We start from the raw sequence: 12446 nt of genomic DNA, 5'->3' as shown, positions 1-12446 counted from the left end.
TCTTCATTTCTCTGAGCATAATAAAGTATTGTAATAGAATTGTATAACAACAATAATGTACATATTTCTTAGTAAAAATAGTTCAATTTCAAAACAAAAAGCTAGCTTTATAAGTAGAGGCTTGCAAGGGATTGCAAGCTGTGAGGTGCAGCTCCCCACACCACAGCCTGTACTGCAGACTACAGAGGCAGCAGCACTCCAGTCACACTTTGCAGCTCTGCAGTTTCCAGAGGAACACATAGGATGCTTATACATAGATATTTTTTCCTGATAAGAGGCTTAACCTTTGGGAAATTGGTGATGCTAACTACTAAAGCCTAAGCTCCATAGTGCTGGTTCTACAATCCTCTCGCTCACCACTCCAGTCATCCTGCAGGAAATCATCTGTTCTCACAGGATCATGTATTTTGCACCAACCAGAGATGTGAAGAAATGTTCTGCAAATATTTTTCATCTTTGTTAGTTCAAAGTACTGCATTTGCTTACACTGCAGCATAAAGCCCCTGTAGAACCATCCCTCTCCTCTTCTACAGCCCTGTAGCCCTGCTATGCACTTGGTAAGCTTTTCACCATATGTAGATAATACATTTTCCATCACTTATAACACTTATGTTCCGAGGGTTTTACTAGGAGCTACTTATTTTGCTCTTACTTGTATTTTATCCTCTGTGATGAAAGCCTAGGAGTCAACAAAGAAGGTTGAGCTGAAATACTGATGCAAATAAATAATTAGAAAAGTGATGTTAATGGTTAATGAAGTGCCCCATTTCACAGAATAGGAGAATAACGTGAAAGAGGTCTACCAGAATGCTTTTTTTTTTTTCTTCAAACAGTTTTTCTTCTCTTACATTTTGCAGTATTAGAATGCCTAAATGCCTCTCCAGCTGGTGTGGCAATGAACCGCAGATGAAGGTAGACAAAGAAGCTGAGAAGTCTAGATTTTTCTAGTTTCTAAAAATGTCAAATTTTGCAGGCGAAGCCTCTCTTGAACATTTAACATTGCTTCATTCCCATGAAGCATCAGGGAAGACAGCTTTATGATCCAATAAAAAAGAAGTCAAGTGGTTTGTTTGAAAAGCTCTTTAGCCTTTCAGATAAAGCCAGCTTAGCTGTGAACCTATCTGTCAAAGTTTCATTTGATCAAAAATAAAAATATCCAAATCCAAAAGCTAAACACTGACCAAACCTGAAGGCTCGTGTCCTCAGAGTTCCCAGATTTTCTCTTAGTTTTCTTTACCTTTGTAGTCATGACTCTTTGTTACTATCTTTAGCACCAGCTTCTCTAAGCATTAACAAAACAAGCAGAGTCACATTCCTGGAACTAAAGGAAAGTCAGCTAGACAATAGGGCACCCCAACCTAGCTGGAAGAAGACTACACACCATGAAAAAAGTAAATTCAAGTAAATAAATAATACCCCCTGTGAAGCTTGCAAGTACCATGCTTTGACCAGACATGTGCAGGCACAAGCTGGAATATAATAGGACCCAGCTATCTTGATTCCAGGGCCACCGATCAAAAGGTGTGTTTCCCAACCAGCAACGCAGGCTCACCACCCACTGACTTCTCAGGAAAGAGCCGAACCTTCCCCATTTGCAACCAGCAAGGAAACAATATCCAAAGAGGTGGCTCTGGGTGGAACAGCCTTTGCACGAGACTTCTTCTGGAAGAATAACAAATGAAAGGCCAAGTTTTAAGGCTGCATAACACTCAGAACTGCAGGTATCCACGAGGCTGACCCATTTATCACTGCGAGCTCAGAGTCTTTAAAGAAAGCCTTGTTTTGGAGACACTGCCTCTGAAACCTGAGTGAATACAAACAGGTCAGTACTGGTTGGTACAGCACACACTGCAGGTGAGAGGGGCAGGCAAAAGGCTGGATTTTTGTGTCCACGCTCACAGTAGGTAGCACCTTTCTCACTTCAGCAGTCCCATTTAAATGAGCCAGCCCATAGAAAAGTTTTCTCAATATAAATATTGGATTCTAACCAACCTACTTTCCATTTACACATCTGGGATTGCTTCAGAAAGGCAAGAGGAAAGCTTCTCCTAATAACTCAGAGCCAGAACATGCAAAGCACTTTTAGGCAATTTGTCCGTGGCTAAAGAAAGAAACAATGGCACTGGCATAAGTTTGCTAATAGGCTGGAAACTCCTGTCCACTCTGCTTTCCCCTGCAAGCCAGAGATTGCAGCTGCCATGTCTTGTTCCTTATTGTGATGCTTCATTTTCATTGTTTCAGTACCTGAGAACATGCACCATATCCTTGCAGGACGTTCGAGAAAAAGAAGAGCTCTATAAAAGCAACAACTCAGGAAAGCTTCCCACACATAGCGAGGGGAGTGTTATTATTTATTATCTCCTCCGAGTTATGCACCTGCAGTTTCAGAGTTTACCAACTGACTGTACATCAAACCCACAATTTTAGTGGGTTGAAGCCTACAGAAAATCTGGCTTACAGAAAATACTTAGCCTTGGTTTGAAGAGAACTGATGAAGGCAAAGTCAGTACCCCCCTGAATTAACTGTTTCCAATATAAACAATACTCACAGTTTAAAAAAAAAATTGTGGACTGTATTCCAAGTCTCTCTCTGTCCACCCTTAATATCTGAAATATTTTTCTTAAGGTAATGAAATTAAATACTTAGTACTATTCAGATCCTAGCTTGAGCACACTGCCAATCTGCCAAACTGAGTAATTTGCACAGAAATTTTAAAAACATATATTTTTAAATACAGAGGAAGTACCTTTTCCAAGTTTTTTTTTATATAACTTTAGAACTGAATGCTATAGGCAAATCCAAGCACAAGTCCATTCTTCATTTTCTGAATTCACCCTAGCATGTTTACAGTTAAAAGAAAAAATTAAAAGGATTTAAAATTGCTAATAAATATTCACAGATAAGAAATATAAGTTAGACCGTAATATGGAAAAAAAAATTGCAAAAAAAATAATTTCTACCTCTATTTGGTGTATTCTATGGTTTCTCCTGTGTTATACTCACTTTGTACACTCCTACTGCCAGACATTTTCCATGTAATGTAAAATTGTAATTAATATTGGTCGTACATTTCCATTAAAGACTATGACAGCAATGGATGAAAACTGGCATGTGTACTAACACACTTTTTCCATAGCTGGTAAAATTTTAATTCATCCCCACCATGTGCCTACATTGAAACTGCCTCATCTGGGACCGACTGACACCAGCTATGCTGCCAATTGGTCAGTGGACTCATTTCCAAACGAACAAGCAGCCAAATCACACAAACTTTATTCACATTCAGTCCTGTCCAGCATCCCTCAAGTATAATGTCACCAGAGATGCTCTGAAAACCTACAGGATTCCTTGCCCAGAAAAGCAGTGCCTTCCAGAGACAGCAGGTCAATAGCACGGCCATGGAGATAGGGCAGTCTCTCTGCCCAGTAAGACTGTGGGACTCCACAGATAACAATCAGGCATCTTTTCATTACCTTTGTTCTTTATATAAATGTTCTTTATATCCTTATGGAAATAAGAACAAAGTTAAACTTAGCAACAGCCAGTTTCGGAAGTTTTGGAAGCGTTTTGGAAGGCTGCCTGCTCCAGATGCATGACAAGTTTCTCAGACCTGCTGCTGTGACATCCGTACTTACTAAACAAAAGGATACTGGGCCGCGCCCTTTTTCGCACCAGGTGACATTCAGATATAATGCAATCTGTAATTTCATTAAACCTGTCTTGCCAAAGTTTGCAATGATCTCAGCCTTAGTGCTGCATCCTCACCTTCCTTCCTTTGACACAGACACTCACGCTCTTCTGCTTAGTGTTGCCTTCTCTTTCCTTCACTGTCAGCCTTCTGCTTTTCTTTTACTTCTCTCACAGTTCTCAAAGGAGTTTTGCCTTTCCAAGTCCTCTTCCAATCTCTTCCACTTTCTATTAGCACCCTGTAGGTCTTTGACCTTGGTTTCTTTCTCTCCACCTTCAAAAATTCCTCCTAGAATCCCAAGTGCAAACACAAGTTACAGCTACTGTTTCTGTGCCACTGAAGTGTTAAAGGTAGAGAAGGTCTTATGAATTATTAAAATAAATCAGAATCATTAGCAAAATAAAAATAGCAATTTGTGTTAGAGAGCTTCTCAAATGTGTGCAGTGACTGGTTTTATATACAACTTCCTAAGATTTTATATACAGAATAAAAAAATTAATAAAAATAAAAATCCAGAGCTACTACAGAGTGGAATTCATTCATGTTCATTCTTACAAGATGCACTTCAATTTGGGGCAAAACCTGACTTGTTAGCATATTCCTTGAGAAAGTGCACTTTATATAATAGAGACTCGTACACGTAAACAGGAAGCAGCACAATTTTGTGAGTGCAGGCTTATGTGGCTAAATTTTGTCTTCTTACTACTTAGCTACAGACTTTTCACGTTTTCAGCTAATTCCCCAAGACACACACACGGGTAGCCTACAGAGATAATGCAGGGTGTTAGGCTCTGAGTGCTATGAGCACAGAAACAGAAACCAGTCACCATCATGAGAAATCCTAGCCCTGCTGAAACAGGTATCAAAATCTCCACTGAAAACACCAGCCAGCCTTTCATCTCCTTGTTTAAAACCAATTTAGTCTATTTTTGAAGACAAAAAGTTACCACAAGCACTCCTAAGGAGAGCAGAACAACATGAAAGCACTTAAAGATACCAGCAACAAGTAGCAGCAATGGGTTTTGTACATAAAGTCATCTGAGCTGGCTCCATCTCAGCACAGCTCTGGACCCCAGCACTGCAAAGCACACATCAGCCCAAAACAGCCAGTGCAACCTCAGGTGAAACCTGTGCTGGAGTTAGGACTAGGGAAGCCTGGCCTCCTGTGCCCCCGGGGGCCTTGGTGGCACTGCCCACCACCACGGCAGGGAGAACCATTTAACCCGAATAAAGGTGTGTGGAAAAAAACAGATTGGAAGAGGAAACAGATGAGAGTCTGGCAAGAACCGATTATCTAATAGAGAGGAGATGCAGTCATAGCTGGTCACAGATAGATAGTGAGATTAGGGTCTCGAAATCAATGAGTGTTCTGGGATGAGTAAGAAGGGAGCCAGATCTGAGGAGGAGTACTGGTAACTCCAGTAAGGAGTGGGAGACAGCCAGGGAAGGAAGCTCTGAGTGGAGAAGGAGACTGGAAAGGAATTCTGCCTGAGAAGGAGGGAAGGATTAGAGGAAGAGCAGTTAGGTGCAATAGGAACCAGCCGAGCAGGCAAAATGGGGAAAAGCTGTGGGTCACTGATGGAGTTAGGGCACTCCAGAAGGAGGGTGGTGGCTGGTGAGGGAGAGAGGTTTGCAGGCTTGGGCAGTGATGTGCACAGTTAAATTCAGAGGGACATCCGGGACTGGAGGGAGGAGGAGGCTGGTACAAGGTACCTGAAGAGAGCTGAAGAGACGAAAAAGCTGTCAGGGTGTGCAGAACTAGGTCAGGCTCAGACTAGAGAGGAGGGGAGAGAAGTGACCGGCCTGGGGAGAGAGAGGAGATGAGGGAGCAACAGAGTCTGTGCCACCAGGAACACACCTGGGATGCAATCCAGTGCTCAGGAGCCTCTTCAGCCTCTCCCTGTGTCCCAGCTACAGCGCCACTTTCTATTTTAAACAGCAGCACGCTGCTGCTTTGACTGGGAGTGCCTGCAGGAATTAGGAGCTCAGGTCATGTTATTAACCACCACCTCGCCCAAAGACAGATACAGATCTGTTACAAGAAACTTGAGGTTATTTGTATATCACTTTCTGATCTTTGAGCTTAAGCGTTGGTTTTTAACATAACTATAAAGCTGTTTACTATGCTAATGTTGATAACAGCAAATGAGAACAAAAAAAAAAAAAAAATGTAATCAAGAGCAATCAAACATTATCTAAGGATTAATCTAGCCTGGTTAAGGAGCTGCATAACTCACTGAGTGTATTTCAGGAGTTGGTTTGTTATGAGATAATGCCAGACAGCTGACTTCTGCAAGGAACATTTTTTCCTCATCAGTTTAATCTTAGAAAACTATTAGAATTACAGAAAATTATGATTGATCAAACCTGTTCATTAATTCCACTGCAGTAGTGAATTGAATGCAGTTATCAGAGTGGGAAAACACTTTAAATCACTGTTCATCAAGAAAGATGAAGTCAAGCTCAGGAAAGAGCACCTGAAAATGGACAATTAGACATTAGCTCGATGAATTTGTCATCTTTCTGATCTGGCCACCGGCAGCCACCAACAGCCAGCTGCAGGGCACGAACAGGCAGCCAGCGCAGGGGGAGGAGGGCCGGGCTACGCACCTTGCTGTCAACCTGCCCTTAGATCAGTTCACATCAGCAGCGAAGACCGACCCTCTCAGCTGGCTGCAGACCTCTATTCTAATACTCGTTTTGCACCTGAGAGAGCAGGTATTACGTAAAGCTGCTTCACTTGTGAAAGAAACAATTTCGCTTGCATTGAGGGGAAAAACAGCCTTTTTTAAGACCACACAATGACAATTTAAGGAGACTGTTCAGCTGCTATTCTTGTTATTCTATATAACTCATATCTGGCAAGCACTTCAGAGCAGTGTTGACAAGGTGACTTGTTTTCTCAGATGTGAATCACAGTTCCTTTTGCTTTGCATATGCTTACACATATGTGAGCAGTTGTTCCTTGCAAAAGAGAGCATGACAGCTGCACTTTCATATTGCTGTCTTTCAGGGAGGGTAATACCAAAAACTGAACCTACAGCAATCTCCAAGATATCTACTCACTAACCTGCACTGATATTCTTGACCAGGTGAGGATCATGCATCCCCCTCAAAGACAGCATTCATTACTTCAGGAGGCTCTGTAAAGTTGTATTTCGTACTCCATTTTCATGTATTTTCCTGCCTCCCTCCTTACTCCAATATTTAGAATGTCTTTCCTTGTGCAAAGCCCCTCAGGTGGTGGTTTAACATTTCCCCAAAGTAGCGGGGAGTCATTCTCCCCTCTTTCCCTTGCAGGAGAGGCCTTAGCTTTTGGTTTACCTCAGTGTTGTCCTTTGTGTTATGATCTAAAACCATGTCAAATCCTGTGTTTCCCATGCTCACCTGATCACTGACCTCTCAAAGGGATACACAAATACATCTTTTTTTCTTCCACATCTGTAAACTCCAAAGTGGGTTGATGTCATCCTGAGAGTCCTTGTCCCCTACGGTGCCAAATGATCTTAATGACAAAAGAAACAAGAGCTTATTTAGGAAGATTTCAGGTCGTGGTAGGAGACCGAAAACAAAAGCATCACAAATGTAGAGCGCAACCCATCTGATGTTCAGCTGGATACCTTCCAAGATGCTTTTGCCTCCCTTGCTTCAGAGTTCCCCAGATGTATCCCATGAGCTGGAGCTGGGAACACAGGTTTTACTGCACCGACATGTCTTCCAGGTGTGTGCCAAGTTCTGAAATTTTCTATGGCAGGTTGGAGTAGACAGAAGGTTGGTTCCCATCTTCTCCCTCTGTCAATTTCACAACTAACATTTCAACTGGATTTTTCATTTTGTACCTTCTTCTCAGGATAAATGGCCTTAATATTGAAAAAGCTTCTTGACTACTAATTCTGTGTAACAGAACAGCTTTCACTGTGTCCTTACTCTGTTTAGAGTTAACATCTTAGAAGATAAACATGCTGCTATTTTTTTTCTTCGTGAGCAGGAAGAAACTCGCCAGATGACAACCTGCCTCTGCTTTATGACTGTTGGCTAATGCCTGTGCCTTATCATCACACAGCTCTATCTGCAGACTGAACCCTGACCTCACCTAGAAGATATTACTGGATTTCACTTACATCCTATGGGTCTGATCCCATAGGGATTGGATTTGGGACATTTAATGCCAAAAATCCCAAAGTCCTAGATACATGGGCTCATTCTACACCATTTTCTCATCTCTCAGCAGTTACAGGTTCAAAACACTGGTAAAATTACCTGATTTTTTTCCATGTTTAACTACCTTCTTCCAGTGATGAAGGGTATTTTATTTTATTTTTTAATTCCTGCAATATTGTGAAAATTTGCATAATAAACCATTAAAAAAACATAATTTTCACAGCATCACAGAATGGTTGAGCTTGGAGGGGACCCCTGGAGGTCATCTGGTGCAGTCCTCTGTTCAGGCAGGGCCTCCCCAGAGCAGGCTGCCCTGGACCATGTCCAGGTGCCTTTGAAGATCTCCGAGGAGGGAGACGCCACAGCCTCTCTCGTAAATGCTCTGTCTCCCACACAGTAAAGAAGTGTTTTCCTGGTGTTTAGAGACCTCTGAGTCTGTGGCTTCCTCTCCAGAAAAGCCAAGAAACAGAAAAATCACTCTCAATTGCTCATCCTGCTCCTATTTGCAGCTCTCTCTTCAGAAACAAAGCCCTACCACCTTGTAGGTAGAATCCTGACATTGTCCTTTCACGCACTTGAAGCTCCTACTCTTCCTCTGGTACCAGAGCTGCTGGCCTCTAATCAAGTCTAATAAAATGACCATGGATGTTGGCCCAGCCACAGGAATAGGAACAAAGTTTTATGCTTGGGCTGTCAATTTGACATTCCCAGAACATTGCTAAAATGTCCTGAGAAATATTAGCCATTTCTGGATGCTGTTACACAGTTTTAGGAACCAAGGGCACAACTTTGTATTTTGAGTCTGCTTTATAATTGGCTGATATCTTCTTCTCAGGCAGCACTTGCACCCACATGTAGGTATCTCAGCAGCCCCAACATCAGATGTAAACATTATTTCAATCATTAATTCAACACTGGCTCAACAGTGCTTAGCAGTTTTGGAAAATCACCCCTGAACCAAATGATTCATAAAGGTTGTGGTGTTTGGAGGTCCATATTCAAAGGATGCTGGTTACTTGTGTGAGTTCCCGGAGGGAGTAAGTGCATGCACTTGCTGAAACACGCACAGTGAACTATACAGAACAGGCAGAAGGTAGGCAAGTGCTGCGCTGACTGGTGTTCTTAAGATTTGGGTTTTACTTCTATAAAAATGAATTATTTTGTTCTACTTACCCAACACAGCTACATTACTTTTGTGTACAAGCAGTGCTCACTCTCCTACCTTTTATTTTTGTTTCCTCCATCTCTGCACTTAAGGGATGTTTTCGAGCTCCAGAACTTAAATATTAGCCACTAGGTACTTACAGAAATATCGGGAGTTAAGGATACATCTCACTTAAGAAACCCTATGTGTACTGCTCTCTGCACCTCCTCTGGAGATCAGTCATCCTCCACCTCTTCCTCTGGGACCACTTATAAGTTGATTCATCTTCTTTAACTTGTTTGACATGCCTAATTATGACATAGTGCTATCATTCAAGGATGCTGTCAGATAAAAAAGAGGGTGTAGTCTCCATGCGAACACGTTTTCCTGCTCCTAAGTCAAAGGCCTTCCTTTAATTAGAGTCATCTAATTAATTTAGGCCCAAATGAAGCTTCACAGGCAAGGGCAAATCCAGATGAGGCATCATAAATAAGCAATACAAATCACTCATTCATCCTATAATTATTAGATGTTTTCAAAACAAGCCTTGCAAGGAGGTTGAGGTCCCCTTTTGTTTCCATCAGGAAAGGAAGAAAAGCTTCTTTAATCATACTATTTTTAAATGTATTTATAGAGAAGATGATTAAATGAATGAATACTGTAATCTAAAGTGTTTACAAAGCAATTAAGACAGATTTTCAAATTATTTACAGCAGCTAAAGCTATTAGAACGATGGACAACCAAATCCTTCCCCTTGAAACAGTTCTGGCAATTAGCAGATATTACTCCTGATTATTGAAAGGCTGCTCATATTTTTAATTTGGGAATTTCTAACAGAGTGAATCACTAATCCAGTCCAAATAGCACATTTCACCTCAATCAGAGAGTTGTACTTAAAGCTTACACTTTAAGCCCCAAACTTGGTGGTATTCTGATACCAAGAGATGGCTCAGCTGTCTATCCAGCATCTCGCTACCAGTTTCCCCATTTGCTTTGGTCCAAATTATCTTTCAATACACACCAGCCATTAGTCCTGGCAGGAAAGGAGGGCAGAATGAGTCCACCACTATTTTCCAACATTTCTTTTTGAGGCTGGATACAAGTGGTCTGTGAGTAAGCAGTAAAGGTGATGTGGATGGAGGGTGCTTTGTTCTTTCAGCTGCAGCACCAATACAAGGAGGATGAGATGAAGAGACAGAAAAAGCTGCAGTTCAGTGGGATTTCTGCAACGGGAAAACTGCCTTGTCTCTGCTCCTTTGCATCTGACCAGTACACACCTCCAAGGCAGCACTGCTCACAGAGGCTATAGAAATAACGCAGTTATTCTGGAAAGAAATGAACAGACCCCCCTGTTGCAACTTAGAAAACAAAGATTTGTGCAAGTAAAGGAAAAGAAAGGAGAAGCCAGGTCTCTGCTCTCATCTCTCAACTCCCACAGCCCACCAGCTCTAGTTTGTCTGCACCAGCACGCAGTACACTATTTGTCTTCAAGGCCTTTCAAGTACCTTCTGAAGAGCATCCTGAAATGGCAACCAAGCAGCCAAACCAGACACAAGTTTACGGAACGTGATGCTGATGAAGCAATCACAGCAACTCCACTGCTTAATCTGAATACACAGAGGTAAAATTTTCCCCTCTTGATCTGGTGAACTCAAACCCATTTTCAGTTTCATTGACTATTTGAGTGAAAGAGTAGATTATCATGAGCTGGGAAGATGGCCATTAATTTTCCTCTAAAGCAAAACAAGTTTTTAGGAAGAAGTAATATATATATATATATATTTCCAACCAATCAGTTGCTCATTGCTGTAACAGATGAACTTACAGACAGTGAAGAAGCAATTTTCTTCCTTAAAGTAGATCTGCTTTTTTTGTTGTTTTGTTTGTTTGTTTTTCCCTAGCTTTATCTGTTGGCCTGGTAAAATATATTAACTTCTCAAAACATCACAGGTGTATCATAATCACCACTACAACAACTGATCATGATAGTTTTTCATATTAAAGAGGAATTTTAGGACAAATCGTGAAGGAAGATTAAGCCTGTTTTTCTGAAGTGCCAATAATTAGGCCAGAGCACTTCAGACTGTGCAAATGAAGAAAGGACAGATTTAAGTAGGCCAGATAAGGCTACCAGTAAGTGACATGCATTTCCCAAAGCACTTCCAGGATGAGCTCCTAATGATCAGTGCTTGGGACATGTTTACTGACAGTGGCTGATCTACGCACCTTTGTATCAAAAGATTCCCAAACATAACCATTAGGTCAGTAGAGAAAGTGTACAAGTGCCCTGGCAGGTCATCCTGCAGAGGACACAGGCATCTGAAGTGTGCATCTGATATAATAAAAACATTGCTGGAAGGCTCCCAGAAATACCTGGTTACTTAAGACGAAGACAAACAGGAGTTCAATAGCAGCTTTTGCAGTTAGAGAACAATGAATCCTGTAAATATTTTCCACTCATTTAATTTAAAAACAAATCCACCTAACTCTGCATTCTCATTTTCTGTACTTGCTTTCAGTTATTATGGCAAACAATTGGGCTAGATGGAGTACTCTCATGAACTGACTGCTAAGCAATTAATACAAAGAGATCACTCTGAACTTAGCAGCAGCAAATATGTCCAAGCAGACTGGACAAGAGTAAACTAAACAATCAGAGAAAAAAAAAAAAAAGTCATTCTGTATAGTCAAAATATGTCAGTAATAAACGAAATGGATCAAGCTGGCTTCCTAAGACCCATAATCGCTCCAGCCTCATTTCCCTCCTCCCCAGTTAGCCCAGTGAACCCAAGACACCAAATGTCACATCATAATTCCCTTTTTTTCAGGCCATTAGCAGTCCGTAAGGACCAGCAAAGAGGGCATGGTGATATTCCTCCAGAATCACAACACAAACAGTCAGAAATGGGAAATACAGGTTTAACCAGAAATCTTAAGTCACAGTTATGGACTTCAGCTGAAACAGAAAGGATGCAAAGGGAAAAGGACAATAACAAAAGATCTTTCAAGGTTTCTGTCCTCTGGTACAAAGTTAAAGCTTGGCTTAGAGAAAGTAATGAAAGTGCCAAACATCCAGAACTGTAAAATAATTGTAGTGCTTTATCTAATAAACCATGCAAATCATTCACCAATAAGGAAATGGCATCGCCAAGCTTCTGGGGGTTTCTTCCCACGCAGATCCTCTCCCTCCACTCCAGAAAGTTCACTTGGCCATTTCTGTGTGTTTTCTGGATGTTAGGTAACTGCTAACAGTTACCTAGCTAGCTGGGCTACCAGGTATCCAGAAATTCTTGATAAATGGCCACTTCACAGACCAACCCTACAATGTGTGTGCACTGACTGCTGGCAGTCAGACCTACTAGACACAGAGTGCATGAGCTGTGCACATGTGGTAAGCTCATCATGTGCAGGACACCAAAAAAAAAAAAAAAGAACAAATGATGTATGTCTT

Source organism: Anser cygnoides, chromosome 4 (genome assembly GCF_040182565.1).
Source record: "Anser cygnoides isolate HZ-2024a breed goose chromosome 4, Taihu_goose_T2T_genome, whole genome shotgun sequence".
In the NCBI taxonomy this organism is placed as follows: domain Eukaryota; kingdom Metazoa; phylum Chordata; class Aves; order Anseriformes; family Anatidae; genus Anser; species Anser cygnoides.
Note: the sequence above shows the minus strand (reverse complement) of the source record.